Genomic DNA, 21,879 nt, shown 5'->3' with positions numbered 1-21,879 from the left:
AATTAAAGCTTTTTAGTAAATAATTATAAATTGAAGGAATAGTGGTCAAGTGCTTTTAAATAATTAATGCAGATTGTCATAGAGTTTTTTTTTAGACCAAAATGACCAGATTTCATTGAAAAAATTCAAATATACATTCAAATTTTTAATATGGAGAGAAAGTTACATTTCTTTAGTAATATTTTTATTCACTTTACTAAATTTTGTAAAGAAACGTAACCAACAAAATAGAAAAATAACATGAAAGTCATACTTAAAAAATTCACACACAATATAAATATCAAAAAGAAAAAAATATATGGAACAATTCATAGCCCAAAGAAGGAAGACGAAAATCTGTTCATGTTGTATTCACTCTAGTGTTCCATTGATTGAAATCTCTTGCCCCCAACAATTTACTTTCTCCTAAAAATATATGGAAAAATTCATAGCCAATGAAGAAGGAAGACAAAAATATATGTTCATGCTATATTCACTCTAGTGTTCCATTTAATTGAAATCTCTTGCCACCAACACTTTACTTTCTCTGTTCATTTATATATATATATATATATATATATATATATATATATTATATTATATCTATATCTATATCTATATTACCTTAAAAGCATAAACTCCTAACTTGAATGTTAAATTACTATAATATCCCTAACTTTTGTGACTTTTTCGATAAGTTGTTACTCTTTTCAAAGGGTTGTGATTTTTCGATGAGCTGTGACTTTTTCAAAGAGTTGTGACTTTTTCAATAAGTTGTGATTTTTCCAAAGAGTTGTGACTTTTTCAATAAGTTGTGACTCTTTCAATAAGTTGTGACTTTTCCAAAGGGTTGTGACTTCTCAAAAAGGTTATGACTTTTCATATAAGACACAAAAAACATTTGTTCGTACTACCATTTGTTGACTATAAATAGAGGGACTTCCTCTCATTTTTCAACCACAATTTTTTTAATCTTCTACTTTTTTTCTTCTTTCATTTTTGAGTGAGTTCAAAGTTTAGCGAAATATGAGGTACCACTATTCTAATGAAGTAAGTCGTTATATCCTAAGAGGGTGTATTCCATAACCTCGAGTACATGAGCAACATAATTTTGATGATATAATAATTATTTTTTACTTAATTTATACATTAGTATATAATGTTCCAATATATGAAGTTAACATGATGTAGTCTAAATTTCATTTTTTTGTTTACAATTTCTCTTGTGATGTAGATATATGCTTCTAAATATCTCTTCCAAAATTTAGAGAATTGTCACGATTTATTTTTGATGCTCAAGACAAAATAATGACTTTATTTATCAATGCTACTTACGTGATTTAGACTCTCATGAAGTTTGCTTCAAAATAGTTATTACTATATAAACATTGCCCTTTAGTTTTACTTATTTACTATTTCTTAATATTTCCATATTTTAGAAGAAGAAAAGTTCATATGACTTGTATTAACGCCAGTTGAAGTTTGTATTACTTTAATTTTTATTATTTATTTAATAGTTAATTTTATGAGATAAATATATTCATTAATGCAAATATATATATTTATATTTGGGTAGGTATTTGTATTTAAATTAAAGTATTATATGTCACAAATGTATTATCAAGTTAACAAGATCTTCTAACTTCAAAATATATTATTTTAAAATATTCCGAGTTTTTTTATCTAAACTTCTGGTTGATGACAAGAAAAATACAAAGCAAATATTGTCTATAGGGTAATATTAGTGAGATAAGACTAATTACATGATTGAACCTCATCAAATTTAAATGAATATATACATTATTGCATTTAACTGATAAAATTTTTCATTGACCATCTTCACAGGTTTGGGTGAATAACAGATATATATGACGTTCTACGTTGAACATTCATAAAAGAATATGCAATATTAGTTTTTGCTAAGTGTATTATTCAAATCTTCGCTTAAATAAGCAATACTATTTACTATTACATATATTTTTTGGAATTGGTAATCACGTGCAACGCACGTGTCAAAACACTAGTACTACCTTAAAAGCATGAACTCGCTAACTTAAATGTTAAATTACTATAATATCCCCAACATAAAACACCAAATTTATTATATATTATATATTTCATATTATGTTTATATACACTATATTATATTACATGCAAACACCTTTTCACATTGATGGGTAGCGGCTTTTCTGAAAGGTTGTGACTTTTTTTTATAGAGTTGTGACTTTTTCGATGAGTTATGACATTTCCGAAAAGTTGTGATTTTTCTGAAGGGTTGTGACTTATCTGAAAAGACACGATAAACACCTTTTCATACTATCCTTTGTTGTCTATAAATAGAGGGGGTTTATCATACTTTTAAACTACGAATTTTGTAAGTTTTCTATTCTTCTACTTAAAACAAGGAAGATTGTGAGAGTTGTTCGATTATGCAATTGCAATATGTTTTTTGTGGGTAAGTTAGATAGATCAATAACAATTGATGGAAAAAGGAGAATGAAATAACTCAACTTCAAACGAGAAGAGTATCGTGATAATTAATATGCACTTATTTTCATAGCCATAAAATATACTTTTGCAACAACTCTTACTTGACAAGAAGTTCAATGATTTTCCGTTGCAAAAATTACAACTTGGTGTTCAGTATCTGAAAAGTCTCGAAATGTTGGAGAAAAAGTATTTGATCAAAAACTTGTTTGAAGAATCCAAACTACATTTAATAAGTACTCTTTTGTTTTCAATTTATTTGTTGTACTTTTATTCAGTTTAATATAGAATGTTCATTTTTTTCTTGGGGGTGAGGACACATCTTTAAGACCACAAAGTTAAAAGACATTTTTATATATTCTGCATATGATCCTTAAATTTAAAGTCTTCTTTATTTTTTAAAATTTCATATCAAATTAAAATTAGACCAATCTATATCTATTTTTTTTTTTTATCTATACTACCTTAAAAGAATGTATTAATAACTTAAATGTTAAATTATTATAATACCCCCAACTTAAAACACCAAATGTAGTATATCTTATATATTTTATATTGTATTATATTTATTTATGTGTATTATATTATATAATATTAAAGGCGGACAACTTTTCACATTGAAGGGTTGTGACATTTTCGAAGACTTATAACTTTTTTAATGAGTTGTGACCTTTTTGAAGGGTTGTGACTTTTCTATAGGGTTGCGATTTTTCCGAAGGGTTGCGACTCCGAAGAGTTGTGACTTTTGCGAAGAGTTGCGACTTTATCAAAGAGTTATAACTTTTTTGATGAGTTTGGATCTTTCTGAAGGGTTGTGACTTTTCTAAAGGGTTGTGACTTCTTTTTGATAACGCACCACGAGCAGTTTTTCATAAACTATCCTTTGTTGACTGTAAAAATAGGGGCTTCATCAAATTTTTATACTACATTTAAAAATATTATTATTATTATTATTATTATTAGTCTTCTTAAAATATACAATTTAGTATATCCTTTATATTTTTATGATAAGAAACAATATGCACATACTAATACTTCACACATTTTTAACTATAAATGGAGGGGTTTCCTCACATTTTTAAACTAAGGTTTTTTATGTTTTCTATTCTTCTCTTCTTAAAACCTCAAGTTTGATTTAGAAACGTTGACAATCTCAAAGTTTAGGGAAATTAGAACACTCCATAACATGAATGTTAAATTAATCTAATACTCCAGCTAAAACATCCAATTTAGTACATCTTCTACATTTGATATCAATATTTATTTATATTATATTATATTAAAAGTAAGAACACCTACAAAACAATAATAACAAAGTAATGCACTATAGGGAAAGGGAGCATAAAGTTTATTTCAGAGGTGTAACTAAGAGATTTTAAGAGTGACTATTTTTTTATTTAGCAATGTTCATATTATTTTTAGAAATAGTGTGGTACATGGTTTGATTTTCACGTGTAATGCAGTGCGTCAAAACTAGTATTATAAGTAAAAGTGAAAACCTATTTTACAAATAGTTGACTTAACATCAAAACTAATAATTCAATGGACTACCTTTAAGGTTAAAAGAATTAAAAATGAAAAAAAAAGAGAAATATTTTACCCCAGTCATGTGCCTTTTTTGATATTTGTTTATTATTATTGTCTCTCCCACAACTCGGTATATTTATTTTATTAGAAAAAATAATCCACAATGTGTGTATTCATCATTGTTAACTCATTATGTGAACATTAATTATAAAATTCTCCCTCGAATGAAAACACAAAAGAAATAAATTAAAGAAACAAAACAAGAAAATCAAATGAAAATTACCGCGCACTATATATAGATGTTTTCTGTGTGAAGCAAAGTTCATAGATAATTGCACATTTCTTTGTTCTCTTCTTTTCTTCTTTAAAAGAAAGTCAATACCTAAATTCCAATGCTAAGAACTTCGGTTAAACATATCATTGAATTGGGGATGAATCATACATGAAAATATTAAATGATCTCAAATTGTCACAGAAAAGAGATCCCCAAGAATTTATAAGGAGTGATTGGTTGTGATTTATTATCGAAGAAACATGAAGGTAGAAATTATTGTGACTATTCTTAGGAAATTAGTCTTTTTTAATAAATAAAATATTTAGGTTAATTTAAATGGTAGTAATGTTCTAAAATGATATAAATAATATTGAAGTATGTATGTGGTGAAAATTGTAAGAGGAAAATATGAGTGTGAATTGATGAGTGATTTGTTACAATTTGTTCACCAACTCTTTCTTATGTGGTACCTCCAAGTTTGTTGAATTTTGAACTTAATCAATTGTTGCAAATATCACTTGGGATATTTTAAGAAGAAGAAGAATAGAAAACCTAAAAAATATCATAGTTTAAAAGTGAGAGGAAACCCCTCTATTTATAGCTAACAAATAGTAGTATTAATAGATACAGATTGTTCCTTATAAGAAAAGTCACAACCCCTCAAAAAGTCACTGCTCATTGGAAAAGTTATAACCCTTTGAGAAAGTCACAACTCATCGGATAAGGCACAAATCTTTGGTAAAGTCACAACCCTTTGAAAACATCACAATCCTTCTGAAAAGTCACAACTCATCGGAAAAGTCACAATTCTTTTGTCACGACTCCGACCGTTGTGATTGGCACCCACGCTAACCCTCCGGTGGGAGAACCACTAATACTAACTAGTTAATACGTAACCAATCATTTAAAGATACCAAAGAAAGTTTAAATAACTAAATACTGAAGTTCCCATAAACTTCCAAAAGATCTAACAATGAATTGCGGAAATAAATGCCTAGAACTTGAAAGTCAATGTACCAAAACATCTAAAGTTCAACCATAAGTCTAAACAAGAAGGGTACAACCCCATACTAACATGCTAATAACTAACTAAAGAAGTCTAAGTCCGAAATGTGGACATAAACGAAAGGAGAACTCATGGCAGCCCGGAAGAACTCACTCACCCTTGAATTCGAAACGACGATCACTGATCTTCTAAGCGAGGTCTATCAATAGCCACTTGAAGATGCCCCGTACTCAATAAAAAAAGAGAAAGTGCAGTATCAATACACAATCATAGTGTACTGGTAGGATCTAGGGGTGGCAGGGGGACCGAGTCGGCCCGCCATGGCCCGCGACCGGTCCGAGAACCGGCCCGCCGTACCCGGTCCCGTTTGAAGATGGCGGGATGGGGGCTTTCGGGATAGGGGACCGGTACCGATCCGGTTCACCCGTTGGTCCCGGTCGACCTGGCCTGGTCCCGGCCCGGATGAACCGGCCGATTCGCGGGATCCCCTAACAATTTTTTTTTTTTAAAAAAAATTTTATCCGTTGGGTAACGGCTAGTGGGCCCCCCCAACGGATATTTTGGCAGTTTTTTCCCCCAACCAACACCCCCTACCACCCCTACTTTTAATAATTTACTTTAAACCCTCAAGTTATTATAAATACACTTTAACCCACTTTTAATATTATAAATACCCCTCTATCCCTTATTATTTCTTACAAAATTATATATTCTCTCATCTATTCTTTATATTCTTTCAAGTCTCAACTCTCAATCTTAAGTCTCAAATCTCAATATTTTATTTCATTTAAGTCTCATATTATATCATAATACATATATTTCAATTCTAAGTTTTCATATTATATATCATAATATATATATCTAAGTTTTCATATTATATTTGCTATCAAATATTGGAGTTCCAAATTACAAGTTACAAGTTACAACAAACTACAAGCTTCAAGAATCGGTTATAACGTCTGCTATTAACGCAGACGTTTGGTACATTCGTTTCATAATATTTATATTTTATTTTTCGTCATTAATTTTTGTGTTATTATTATTTTTATATTATACTTTACATATAATTAAATATGAGTTCTAACAAAAAAGATACCGGTAAAGGAAAAGAGAAGGAACCAAGTGCCATTAGTAGATTATTTAATTTTACTAAAAAAAGTAGTAAGGAAAAAAATAAGAGTAAATGTGGTGGTACTTCTAGAGTTAGATTTAATACAAATGATTCTACTTATGTTGATGATACTTCTTATGATATTGATTCAAATGCTCAACTCGATCATGAACTTTTACAACAAATTTATGGTGATAATCCTTATCTTGATGAAAATTCAGGTGAAGAAGTAGAAGTTGGTTCGGGAGAAGATGAATTAGAAGATACACCTACTAGTCCGGTGACAAATGTTCCAAATGAAACTACAAATTCAACGGAGCAAAATTATGGACGCCCACCCCTTATACCTCCTACAAGGGAGAAGGTGAAGTATCAACGCCCTAAAACTTCTGTTGTGTGGCAATTTATGACTTTAGATAAGGAAAATTCTATTGCTATTTGTAATAAATGTAAGCAACCTTTTAAACATAAACAAGGTGGAGGTCAAGGTGGGACGGGGGGCTTAAATAGACATTTGTTATCTTGTGTGCCGATTCAATATAAAGAAGCTAAATCATTAGCCAATAGAAAAAAAGGAATTCCAGTTAATGATTTTGATATTAATGTTAATGAATCGGTAGGGGCTTCTAACATGGTTCAAGGAACATTAGATCCTTCTAACCCCGGTGGTCCACTAACACAACGTAAATATAATAAGGAAAGAGATCGTGAAAATTTAGCTAAAATGGTTTCTGTTTGTGGTTTACCTTATAGTTTTCCTTCACATCCCGGTTTTATTGAATATATTCAACAAACTTATAATCCTAATTATAGAGGTTTTTCAAGAAATACTGTTAAATCTGATGTTTTTGTATATCAAGGTAAACATTGTCAATATCTTCGTTGTGTGTTTAGCATATTAGATTGTAGAGTGTCTATAACTTCGGACATGGGTCGTAGTGTTAATGGACGTGATTATTTAACTGTTACAGCACATTGGATTGATCATAACTGGAATTTACAAAAAAGAATCTTAAGTTATAAAGAATGTGTAGAGAAAAAAACTGGTGCATATTTAGCTTCAAATATTTTGAGTGTTATAGATTATTACATGCTTATAGATAAAGTATTGTCTGTCGCATTAGATAATGCATCTAATAATGTAAACGCTGCTAGTATGTTAAAAACTAGATTATGTCCAATTGATGATAATTCTTTTCATGTTAGATGTGTTGCACATGTATTAAATTTAGTTGTACAAGATGGTATTTCATTATTTGAATGTGGTTGTATGAAAATTGAATATGCTGTTGCCTGGATTTTTTATGCTAATAGACCTGCTAGAATTAGGGAATTTAATGAGCGTTGTGTACTATGTGATTTGCCACCAAGAAAAATTCCAAGACATATTAAAACAAGGTGGAATTCTTTTTACGAAATGCTTTCAGTTGCTTACGAATATAGAGGACCCATACAAATGGTGTTTAATGCTCATAATGCTGACCCATTAGACAGAATTTGTGAAGAAGATTGGGAAGAAAGTAATGAACTATTAGAATTTTTAAGACTTTTTTATGATGCAACAACCATGTTTTCTGGAATTTATTATCCTACTATTTCATCAGTATTAATAAATATTTGTGCTATTTCAATTCAATTTTCTAAATACAAAAAAATTGAAAAATTTAGAGTTGCAATTGAAGGTATGATTGAAAAATTTTAAAAATATTTTTTTCCTATTCCTCAAATTTTTTTAACTGCTACTTTACTTCATCCTGACTATAAATTACAAGGTGTGCAGGGACTTGTTGACACTTTTTATGATACCTTAGAAATTTCACCGGAAATAAATCCAACTAGTCAACTGTGTAAGTGTAGCATAAAAGTAGAAGCAAAAATTTTGTATGAAAAATATAGAACTACAGGAAATACTCAAGAAGTTGGTCAAACTTCTAATCCTCAGAGTAAAGCTCGAATTTCAAGTTATATGCGAGATTTTCTTGGTCTTAATTCTACTAACCGTGATGATTTTGAAGAATATCTTAATCAATCTTTAGAAACAGTGGAAGACGAAGATGGCAATGAAGATTTATTAGCATGGTGGAGGAGGCGGAGCGTTGCATTTCCAATTTTAAGCAAAATGGTTCGTGATGTTCTAGCTATTCAAGCTTCATCAGTTGCATCAGAGGCTGCTTTTAGTGCGGCAAGGTTTCAACTTGGCGATCATAGACATTCATTGGCGGAAGACAGTTTGGAAATATCAGTTTTATTTAGAGATTGGGTCAACGCCGAAAGGAGAAATGATAATTTGCCAAAGTTAAGTTCCAAACAAGAAGCTTGGATTAATGCGGTACTTGGATCTAGTGATGATGAATTAGAGTCACAAGAGTTTCTAGCAAGTTTGCCAACACCGGAGGATGTTACCGTCGATATGATGCGACAATTAGAATTGAATTTTAAAGGAAAATACAAATATTAGATTACATCAGAGAACTAATTGAAACAGAACCCTTCCTAGAAGGTGGCTGCGTAAATTAGTTACTCATCTAATATTTGTAACAAATATTAGTTTTACATATGAGAACTTATTGAAACAGAACCCTTCCTAGAAGGTGGCTGCGTAGATTAGTTACTCCACTAATATTTGTAAATTGTAACTTCTAAGTTCTAAGTTGCAATTAGATTTTATTGAATAAATTTGAAGGCTTTATTAAGTCTTTTTTATATAACTATTGTCTTGCATTTTAATTTTAATATATTCATACATATTTACATATATACTAATTTGTTTGAAAATAGTTGAACATAATAAAAAGAGAACTAGCTATTACAAAATTTTATAATAAGGAACAAATGTTAAAAAATGGAACTTTAATACATCAACTAACACCTAGATTATTAAAAAAAAAAAAAAAAAGGAAAATTCAAAGTATTGCACATAACGTCCTTTTTTGGGGCCTTTTCTTCAAAATCAAAATTTCAAGTTTAAATTACTTTAAAATATTTAAAAGACAAATTTGAACTTCTCAAATTTGTAATTTCAAAATTGAAAATTGAAAATTGAAGTTTGAAATTTGAAAGTTGAATTTGAAATTTGAAATTTGAAAGTTGAATTTGAAATTTGAAATTTGAAATTTGAAATTTGAAATTTGAAATTTGAAGTTTGAAATTTGAAGTTTGAAATTGAAATTTGAATTTTGAAATTTGAAAACTTAAGCATTATTTATTAGCTAAAAATGTTATTGAAAAAAAATCAAATAAACTAAAAATGTTATTCAATAACATATAATTTCAATACAAATAAATAAGTATATAAAAAATAAAAAATCCCCCGTCCCGTCCCGTCCCGTCCCCCCAAAACCCGTCCCATCCCGTATATATAGTGGGACGGGATGGGACTTATTTTTGTCCCCCCAATCCCGGTCCCCCCAAAATCCCCCCAGAACCGTCCCCCGTCCCGTCCCGTCCCCCTTCGTCCCGTCCCCCAGTCCCCGTCCCCGTCCCCTTGCCAGCCTTAGTAGGATCACACGTCTGTCCCACTAAGTGCAACAAACATAAGTCAATACAACATAATAATAACATGTATACACGAACATATACAATATTAATTACGAAACAACGCACAACTTCACATTTCTCAAGATATATAGTTATGTCAAGTCAGTGGTCCTCTCATGGAACCCAAACCCAAACTGTTAGCATACCGAAACGTGGTACCCGATCTAATGTTTATGCCGGAACGTGGCAACCGATCCAAGTTAGTGTGTCGGAACGCAACACCTGATCCATTCAACAAACCACAATCACAATCACAAGTATATTCTCATAATCATACAACCAAGTCATGATTCATGACATTCATCATTCATCCATCTCATTTACAACAAATGTGATCAATAATGCAACATTCGCATACATACACGTATTAAAATGAAGCAAGAACAAACATATATCACACAATCATGAAATCACAACCATCACCTACCTCGAAACAAACTTGAATCCCCTAAGAAACTTGATTCTTCCATTTCCGGATTCGTTCCGTTTGTTCTTGTTCTACAAACAATCATAATAGCGCGAGGATCAATAAACAATACCTAATTACCCGGATTATAAACAATAATATCAATCCTAGGTCAAACCCTTGATCCCCATACCCAGATTAGGGCTTTCTCCCCCAAAATTTCCAGATCAAAACCCTTCCCCATCAATAATTACCCATTAGATTATTCTACAGATCGAAAAATGGATTCGGGGAGTTAAAATCTTACCTTTAGCCTCAAGAATGGTGGAAAACTGTCAAGAAAACCACTGGGTTCATTCCTTAGCTTTCAAGTTCGAAAATTACAGAATAAAATATTTTTGGGGTTTATTTCCAACTTTAAGTCGCGTCTGCCCCGCCACGGCGGCACTCACCCATTCTACAACGGGCCCGCCTTAGCGGGAAAATTTTTGCCTCAGCGGTTTGCATAGAACCAGTGAGATATTTTAATATTTCCAAGATTCCCATTTCACAACACACCTTCAACCAACGACACTAAAAAATTACCCGTTCATGCTAAGATTAATTTCGGGAGTTCTACTCGCCTGCCCGAATTCTATTCTATAAAGTGGTACGGGTTCCTTAACTTCTTATCTATCTACTTATGTGATCAAATTCATAATTAGATCACCCAATTGTAACCAGATTTCCATAGACTTTAATGACTCCAATTTCGTCCAATTCTGGACTAGGTTGGGAAATTCCATGTTACTACGAAAAAGTTTTTCGACCCTAAATTTTCCCCCGTTGGCTTTTCTAAAACTACGGAACCTGGTTGTTACAATAGATACCAATTTACCCATCACTCGTCCCCGAGTGACAAAATTATAAAAAATAGGCTAAGGAAGGAGTGGATTAGTACCTGAATCGATGAATAATTGGGGATACTTGTCTCACATGTCCTTCTTGGTTTCCCAAGTAGCTTCCTCAACTGGACGATGCTTCTATTGAACTTTCACAGACTTAATCTCCTTGGTCCTCAGCTTCCAGACATTACTATCAAGAATTGCAATCGGTTCCTCCTTATATTGGAGGTCTTTGTCTAACACAATTGAGTCCCACTTATTGATATAGTCCCCGTCCACATGATATCTCTTCAACATGAACACATGAAATACCGGATGAACTCCTGATAGGTTAGGAGGTAAAGCCAATCTATACTCTACCAGTCCTACACATTCAAGAACTTCAAAGCGACCAATGTATCACGGACTTAACTTGCCCTTCTTGCCAAACCTCATCACCCCTTTCATTGGCGATTCCTTAAGAAGAACATTCCCACCAGCCTGAAATGCCATGTCTCTCACCTTATGGTCTGCATACTTATTTTGTCTACTCTGAGCTGCTAAGAGTTTAGTTTGAATACTCCTCACCTTCTCTTGAACATCCTTCACTAAATCAGTCCCCCAAAGGTTTCAGATCTCCAGTCTCGAACCATTCTATGGGTGATCTACATCCCCTCCCATATAATGCCTCAAAGGGTGCTATATCAATGCTAGAGTGATAACTATTATTATAAGATAATTCACACAAGGGTAAGAACTTATCCCAATGCCCTCCAAAGTCAATCACACATGCCCTCAACATGTCTTCTAACACTTGAATAGTCCTCTCCGATTGCCCGTTCATCTATGGATAGAAGGCAGTACTAAAAGTGAGTTGTGTGACCAATTCATCATGTAATTTCCTCTAAAACTTGGAGGTAAACTGCGTACCACGATCTGAGATGATAGAAAGGGACACCCCATGCAACCTCACTATCTCTTTGACATATACCTTAGCCAATTGTTCAACATTATAATCTATTCTTACCGGAATAAAATGGGCTGACTTAGTCAATCTCTCAACTAGTACCCAAATAGAATTAAACTTCCCCAAAGTCTTGGGAAGACCAACCACAAAATCCATGACTATCCTTTCCCACTTCCATTTCGGAATTGGCATTCTTTGAAGCAAACCTGCAGGCCTTTGGTGCTCATACTTTACTTGTTGACAATTTTGACACTTGGCCACAAACTTCGATATATCCTTCTTCATGCCCGCCCACCAATAAATTTGCTTCAAATCTCGGTACATCTTGGTCACCCCCGGATGAATGGAATATCGCAAACCGTGGGATTCGGTCAACAATTTCTGAATCAAGTCATCAACTCGAGGAACAAAAATCCTTCCTTTGAAATTGAGCACGCCTTCCACATTAAGAGTGGTCTCTTGTGCCGTACCCATCACAATCTTCTTCTTAAGTTCATTCAATTTTCCATCCTCAAATTGTTTGGCCTAGATTTCCTCAATGAATGTGGCTCTAAGTTCAATGCTAACTAACACCCCACATTTCTTTGAGATGCCCAACTACATGAACTTAGACTCCAAGGTTTGAATTTCCTTAGCCAAACGTCGCTTTGGTTATACTCAAGTAAGCTAGACTACCCATACTCACCGCTTTTCGACTCAAAGCGTCTGCCACCACATTAGTCTTACCCGAATGGTGTTGAATGGTCACATCATAATCTTTGAGTAGCTCCATCCACCTTCACTGTCTTAAATTCAGATTCTTTTGAGTGAACACATGCTGCAAGCTACGATGATCAGTAAATACCTTACACTTGACACCATAGAGGTAATGTTACCATTAAGAGCAAATACTACCGCTGCCAACTACAAATCATGCGTTGGATAATTCCTCTCATGCACCTTCAACTTTTGCCAAGCTTAAGCTATAACATTCTTATCCTGCATTAACACAACACCCAAGACAGAATGTGAAGCATCACAATAAACTATAAAATCTTTACCTTCCACCAGTAATGCTAAGATAGGTGCAGTGGTCAAGAGAATCTTGAGCTTTTGAAAGCTATCCTCACATTTTTCAGTCCATTTGAAGGGTACCTTCTTTTTGGTCAAACTTGTCAACTGAGTGGCGATGGAAGCAAAGTTCTTCACAAATTGACAGAAATAGCTAGCGAGCCCCACAAAACTCCTAACTTCCATCACAGAGCTTGGCCAAAACCAATTCGTAACCGCCTCAATTTTTTGGGGATCTACCATTACCCCTTCTTTTGAAACTACATTCCCCAAAAATGCAATCGAAGTCAACCAAAAACACTTGGAAAATTTTGCATACAACCTTTGTTTCCCAAGAACACCAAGAACAATATGAAGATGGTCGGGATGCTCTTCCTCACTATTTGAATAGACTAAAATATCATCAATAAAGACTATAACAAATGAATCAAGGAATGGTTTGAACACCCCATTCATCAAACTCATGATAGCTGCAGACACATTAGTCAAACCAAAAGACATAACTAGAAAATTGTAGTGCCCATAACGGGTTCTAAATGCTGTCTTGGGAACATCTTCAGGCCTAATCTTCAATTGATGGTAACCAGACCTTAGATCAATAAAATTGATGCACCTTGCAATTGGTCAAAAAGATCATATATTCGAGGCAATGGATACTTGTTTCCAATGGTGACCCTATTCAATTGGCAGTAATCTATACAAATTCTCATGCTACCATCCTTTTTTTTAGCACACAAAACTGGAGCACACCATTGGGAAGCACTATGACGGATAAATCCTTTATCAAGAAGCTCTTGGATTTGAGCCTTAAGCTCTCTTAATTCCGCTGGGGCCATGTGATACCGAGGGATGGAAATTGTAACATCCCGGAAAACTAGTAGGTGAAACTAGAGCCTTACGTGAGAGTTTTTGAGTTTGGTGTGGGATTTAGAAGTGTAAAATGGTTTACCAAACTTAGTTTGAGGGGTTTAGGTGTTAAACGTCATGGTACGACCCCCCAAGGACCAACCAAGGGGTCCTTGAGGATGACCCCAAATCCTAACCCCAAGCTGCCCCAAAACTGCCCAATTATGTGACATACGAATGGGACCTACTGGGCGTAGGTCCATCCACGCCCCGTGGAACCAAGTCGTGGGTCAACATCCAAGTTGAGGAGCTGCATACCCCAACCCATGAGTGGCCAGTACGGTCCGTGGGTCCATCCACTCCCCGTGGGTGGGGGTCGTGGATGGGGCCTGCAATGCTGCCTCAAATTTGGCCAAAGGTAGGTCACTTTAGGTAATTCCTAATTTAATTATTTTAGTATAGGGTCATTTTAATTAATTTAATAGACTTATATAAGTACTTTTAAACCATTAACTAACCTATTTACTTCATAAATCACAAGACCCCAAAACATAACCAACTCCCTCCCAAATATTTCTCTCACTAAAACCTCCATTGGAGAAAAAGAATAAGTTGAAGTCTAGGGATCAAGAACTCATCTTTTCCACTCAATTTCACAAGGAATATTTATAAGGTATGGTGGCTTTTCATCTATGTGTAGCTTTCACCCATAGAGTTCCTTCAAAACTTGATTTCAAAGCTTCAAATTTCCCCCAAAAGCTAGGGTTTCAATCTAATTCAGGGGTTTCACTTCCAAAATGTTTTCAATGGTTGATTTATGATGAATTATGATTGAATTGATGAATTATTGTTGGTTTATGATTAATTCCCCCAAGAATCTATGAAATCCCCAATGTTTCCAATTGGATCTTAAGTGTGGATATTGTTGTATATTGGTCCAATTGAGTGAATAATGGTTGTTCATGGTGTAATTACATGATTTTAGTATGATCATACATGTATTCTTGATTAACCTAAGATTTTAGGGTGAAATTGATATGGTTAGTATTATGCCATGAAAGAGGGGATTGAGGGCCTAGATGTGACCTTCTAAGATTGATGAACTTCTTTATGAATTGCTTGAGATTAGAACACCACGCTACGAATTACTTAAAAGTAAATCTTCTAGACATGAATTGATTAGATTAGGTCTTATATGATGGAACATGGTTGAGTGGTATTGAGATTGAGTTTAAATGATTACATATGACTATAATTGATTAAGAATGAAACACGTGGTTAAATTACCTTGAGAATTTTGTATACATGATGATCATGTGAGGCATTGCTTGAGAGTAAGGCTTGTAGCAAGAAGATGACTTCTAGGGCTTTAAGGGTAAAAGCTAATATGAATAAGCTAAGGATGTTAAGGGTTAAAGAAGGAAGTTATTATGTATGGTTGAATTGTATACGACATTATTGTGGAAGGACTTGACCCACATGACCTATAATATGAGCAAATGAGTTTATGCATGAAATGAATGATTTACTTGAGTTATGATTATATCTATGTCTCATGTAGTGAATCATAGATGTGTTGACTTAATATGATCATTGAATGCAACATATGAGGGGTAGGTATGATTATGATATTATATGCATGTTTTATGAACACTTTGAGAGTGAAGTGTCTATGATGATAATGTTGTTGTTGTGTCATTGAAAGGACAATCACACACACCCCTTGCTTGAACATGACTATGATGTGACTAAGGTGTTGATTGAGTTATTGAATCATGATATTCCCCTTATCTAATGTAGTAATTCTAGATGTTTGGGTTGATTGTGATTCATAGTCCTTGAAGGGCAAATTATAAGGGTTTGTACATGTTGATAAGAATTGTGTATGAGCTTATGATTCACTTAGAAAGTGAAGATCCTATGACTATGGTGTAATTATGGTATTGTTGAAAGATCATTCTCCCCGTACCCTTACACATGACTATGCATGAAATGTCTATGACTATGATAATGTTGTTGTGTTGATTGAAAGACTATTCTCATGAACACACTATGAACATGATATGAAAGGTTTACTCACATATTAATGATTCTAAGGTTGAAAGACCATTCTCACCTATTGAATCTATGAGCTATGTCATGATATCATGTTGGATTGATTCTTAGTACATTCTTCCATAAAATGAACTTAAAGGGAATTATGCCTAGCACCGAGTGGATATAAATATGAGATGGAAGCTTTTACGCCAGTTAGTACAGCTTCCCAAATGAAAGCTTTTACGTCAGTTATTTTGACTTTCTAAATGGGTTCCTTTTACGCCAGTCTGTTCGGGTTCCTAAAACAGTTATCTCATGAGATGGAAACCTTTTACGTCAGTTAGTCCGGGTTTCTAGTAGCAATTTCTTTATCCCATAACTATGTGCCCACATAGGTCTTTAGCTAGTGGATCAACCGAAGCTAATAAACTAGTCCTACCTTAGGCAAGTAGGACACCTCTTTTCGGTGTGGGGGCATGACACTGGATTCCATGTAGCTCAACATGGTCTATGTCGATTAAGGCTATTTCCCTCCATGAACAAGAACATGAGTTATGTACTATGGTTCCTCAAGAGGTTCTACTTAGTATGAATGGGGTATGAGACTTCATTCGTACATTGAACAAGTAGGCTTTGAGAGCAGTCATGCTATGTTTCTCTTATGACATGCAGATTTATGAGTTAATGCATGCTTTATATGAATTATGAACATGAACATGAACTATACTTATGACTTCTCAATAGGCTCTACTTAGTGTGAGTGGGGGGTATGAGACTTCACTTATGCATTGCACAAGTAGACCATGAAAGGGGTTATGGTGTGGTTTCCTTATGAAGATATATAAATTTATGCATGTATGATATGGGTTGTTGCTAAGAGTGGCTTTCCTTGTTATAAGCTATGAACATAAATGTTTCCTTGTCTATGAGTATTAACTATGGATGAGATCAAAGCATGATAAGTATGAACATGGTGGCCTAAAAGTGGTACTTAGTATAGATGGGGTTATGGGATCTTATCTATGCATTGCACAGGTATATCTTAGGGTTACATATGTGATGGTTCTATTATGATGAGATTATCTTGGTATTTAACTATGAGTGTGAACTATGTCTTGTGATGATTGGGGTATGAATTATGTTTATGATTGGAAACTATGTTTGTGATTATGATGATATCCTTTATGCTATGATGAATTGTACATGAGTTGTCTTATGAGCTACATTCCTCAACTATTTCAAAGATGTGCTCAAAATTGGCATATAACATGGTTTTAACTAAAATGTCCCTTTTTGCATGTTTTAAGGATTTTTATGCATGGCTTCCATACTTAGTACAACTTTGTGCTAACCCATATGTCTTTTACATTTTTCTACAAAGTGTAGGGTTTGGTGATATCGGCTTTCATTCTCGTGGATAGGTTCATAGTAGATTAAGAAGAGAAGTTATGGTGAGTCCTCATAATGCCCGAGGGGTTGACCATCATGTCCTTTAAATTTTATTATTATGTTTAGAGCTTTTGTATGGGCTGTGTCCCAAAGTTTTAGTCTAATGGCTCTAGATGGTTTGAGACAAAGTATAGACTTTCGCTCATGTTTATAAAAGACTTCGATTGTAAAAGAAAAAGTTTTAAATTTCAGCACCATATTCTTATGTCTTATGTTATGAATGCTATGAGGCTTGTATGAGGCTCTTCGAAGTTTTGTACGCCGTTTACGTCCGGGGTGTAGGCTCGGGTCGTGATAGAAATTGGCCGAGTACCAGGTTCTAAATTGATGCAGAAGTCTATATCTCTATCAGGAGGCATACAAGGTAGATCGATAGGAAATACTTCTCTAAATTCTGACACCACATGAATGGACTCAATGATGGAGACTCAACCTCAACATCCCGAATATGAGCCAAATGCGCCAAACAACCCTGCCCTACCAGTTTTCTAGCTCGAATGGAGGATATGATCTTAGCTTGCTTAGGCTTGTACACCCCTTCCCACTCTAACTTTTACCTTCCCAGAATTTCTAGAGTTACAGACTTAGTATTACAATTAAGCACAACATAATAGGGGGACAACCAAGTCATGCTTAAAATTATGTCAAAGTCAGTCATATCCAAAATTACCAAATCAACCCAAGTCTGAAAACCCATAAACAAAATAGGACAAGCATGATAGACATAGGTGACTATGATAGACTTTCCAACTGAATAGAAATATGGATGGGGGCATCAAGTATATCACAAACCATAGCGAATTCTGAGGCAAATCTCACAGATACATAAGAATAACTAGAACCCGGATCAAATAACACATTAGCCATCCGGTCACAAACAAGAATAGTACCTGTGATCACTACGTCAAATGCCTCTGCTTCACTTTTCCCTGGAAAGGCATAACACTGAGCCTTATCACCGTGACGGGCGACTTCTCTGCCTGGCTGCACTGTACCTCTGCCTGCATTACCATTTCCCCTACCTCCACGGCCTCGCTGATTTTCTCCTCGCCCACCTTATGGACGCCTTCGATCATTATTACTATTTCCCGTGGGTACCACTTCTCTAGAATGCTGCTGTGTGGAATCCATCACGTGTGGGTGGGGACAATCTCCCTCATATACCTAGGTTCTCCACAATCATAGCAAGTATGATCAAAATGTGGCCTGCTGCCCATCGAAGGTGCGACTCCCTGGTTATCCTGAATCAAATTATGAGGTGGAGTTCCCGAGTAATTACCTGTAGAGGCTGGCATAACAGACTGAATTGGCCTAGCTGCAAGTGTTGGCCTCCCTGCCCCTTTGGAGTAAGAACCTTGAAAGTTACTTGAGTTTTTGGCACTTTTAGCCAATACCTTTGCCTGGCCGTCTCGCCTCACCCCCACCACTTTTTTAACAAAGTCTGTTACCTCGTTAAAGCTCCTCCCTGCAGAGGTCATATGAACAGATAATACCTGCAACTCAGAATTTAGTCCCTTAATAAATAAACGGATCCTCTCTTCCTCAGTAGTCACCAACTGTGTAGCATATCTAGACAATGCATGAAACTTGGCCTCATAAGCAGCCACAGACATACCACCTTGCTCCAAATCCATGAACTCATCCTTCTTACGATCTCTCAAAGTCCTAGGCACATATTTCACCAAAAACAGAGCATGAAACTGGGTCCAAGTGAGTAGGGGTAAAATTGAAGATCTGCATTCCATATAAGCTTTCCACCACTACTTAGCCTTACCTTGAAGCTGAAACGTCACGAACTCAACCCCCTGCTGATGGACAATTCCCAACTTATGAAGGCTCTCGTAGAAATCTAGGATTAACTCATATGCATCCTCACTCTCGGAACCATTGAACACAGGCGGTTTTAACTTCAAGAACTTAGTCAACATTTCATGCTCATTACCAGTCATAACATGACCCAACTAAGGACTGAAGAAAGCATCATTACCTCCGGTTCCACCCACCTTGGGGACAATGATAGTAATAGGGCGATTGGCAGAAGCTTGAGCCGCTTGAACAAAATGAGGCACTCCAGGAACAACTAACCCTTTCAAGAATGACATGATTTGTTGAGCTAACATTAGGTCTATGGGTGGAATACCTGTAGTCTCAGCCTGCACCTCTTCCTCTTGTCCAACCTGTTAGTACTAATGGTTCTCCTACCGGAGGGTTAGTGTGGGTGCCAATCACGACGGTTGAGGTCATGACAAAGTTGGTATCAGAGCCTACCAAAACGATTCTAGTAAAATCTTGCGAAACAGTACGGAGACGTCTGTACTTTTCTTCGAGAGACTATAGGACTTTAGAAAATCTCTATGTTTTCTCTTGTCTCCTTTTGTGCTATAACTTGATTCCAATTGGTATTTGTTGATTCGAATTGGTATCTAACCTCCTTCACTCTTTTGTTCGCATATGGTTAACACTAGATTCAACGGTGTCAAGCCCGAAGCTCCCATCAATGCTCCAGCTGAGGAATCTGTAGTGAGAGGTCGCGATCGAGGTAGGGGTAGAGTAAGAGCTAGGGGTAGAGGCCGAGGAAGAGTGGCGCTTACTAGAGATGGAGTACCAGTCAAAAATGCTCCTAGAAATGAGGCCCCTCCCGTGGATCATGAAGAGATAGAGGAGAATATTGAGGTCAAAAATGTTGAGGAGGTTGGACAAGAGGAAGAGGTGCAGGCTGAGACTACAGGTATTCCACCCATAGACCTAATGTTAGCTCAACAAATCATGTCATTCTTGAAAGGGTTAGTTGTTCCTGGAGTGCCTCATTTTTTACCTCAATATTCTCCTCTATCTCTTCATGATCCACGGGAGGGGCCTCATTTCTGGGAGCATTTTTGACTGGTACTCCATCTCTAGTAAGCGCCACTTTTCCTCGGCCTCTACCCCTAGCTCTTACTCTACCCCTACCTCGATCGCGACCTCTCACTACAGATTCCTCAGCTGGAGCATTGATGGGAGCTTCGGGCTTGACACCGTTGAATCTAGTGTTAACCATATGTGAACAGAAGAGTGAAGGAGGTTAGATACCAATTCGAATCAACAAATACCAATTGGAATCAAGTTATAGCACAAAAGGAGACAAGAGAAAACATAGAGATTTTCTAAAGTCCTATAGTCTCTCGAAGAAAAGTACAGACGTCTCCGTACTGTTTCGCAAGATTTTACTAGAATCGTTTTGGTAGGCTCTGATACCAACTTTGTCATGACCTCAACCGTCGTGATTGGCACCCACGCTAACCCTCCGGTAGGAGAACCATTAGTACTAACTAGTTGATACGTAACCAAGCATTTAAATATACAAAAGCAGGTTTAAATAGCTAAATACTAAAGTTCCCATAAACTTCCAAAAGATATAACAACGAATTGCGGAAATAAATGCCTAGAACCTGAAAGTCAATATCCCAAAACATTTAAAGTTCAACCATAAGTCTAAACAAGAAGGAGTACCACCCCATACTAACATGCTAATAACTAACTAGAGAAGTTAAGTCCGAAATGTGCACATAAACAAAAGGAGAACTCATGGAAGCCGGAAGAACTGGCTCATCCTTGAATTCGAAACGACGATCACTGATTTTCTAAGCGAGGTCTGTCAATAGTTGCTTGAAAAAGCCCTGTACTCAATAAAGAAAGAGCAAGTGCAGTATTAGTACACAACCACAATGTACTGGTAGGATCACACGGCTATCCCACTAAGTGCAACATATAAGTCAATACAACATAATAATAACATGCATACACCGAACATATACAATATTAATTACGAAACAACGTACAACTTCAAATTTCTCAAAATATAAAATTATGTCAAGTCAATAGTCCTCTCTTGGAACCCAAACCCAAACTATTAGCATACTGGCACGTGGTACCCGATCCAATGTTTATGCCGAAATGTGACAACTGATTCAATGTTTATGGTGAAATGTAGAAACCGATCCTATATTTATGCCGGAACGTGGAAACCAATCCAAGTTAGTGTGTCAGAACACAACACTCGGTCCATTCAATAAGCCACAATCACAATCACAAGTATATTCTCATAATCATACAACCAAGTCATGATTCATGACATTCATCATTCATCTATCTTATTTACAACAAGTGTGATCAATAATGCAACATTCACATACATACGCGTATTAAAATGAAGCAAGAACGAACATATATCACACAATCATGAAATCACAACCATCACCTACCTCGAAACAAGCATGAATCCCCTAAGAAACTTGATTCTTCATTTTCTGGATTCGTTCCGCTTGTTCTTGTTCTACAAACAATCATAATAGCGCGAGGAT

Source organism: Solanum stenotomum, chromosome 1 (genome assembly GCF_019186545.1).
Source record: "Solanum stenotomum isolate F172 chromosome 1, ASM1918654v1, whole genome shotgun sequence".
Lineage (NCBI taxonomy): Eukaryota > Viridiplantae > Streptophyta > Magnoliopsida > Solanales > Solanaceae > Solanum > Solanum stenotomum.
This window is presented reverse-complemented; position numbering follows the sequence as displayed.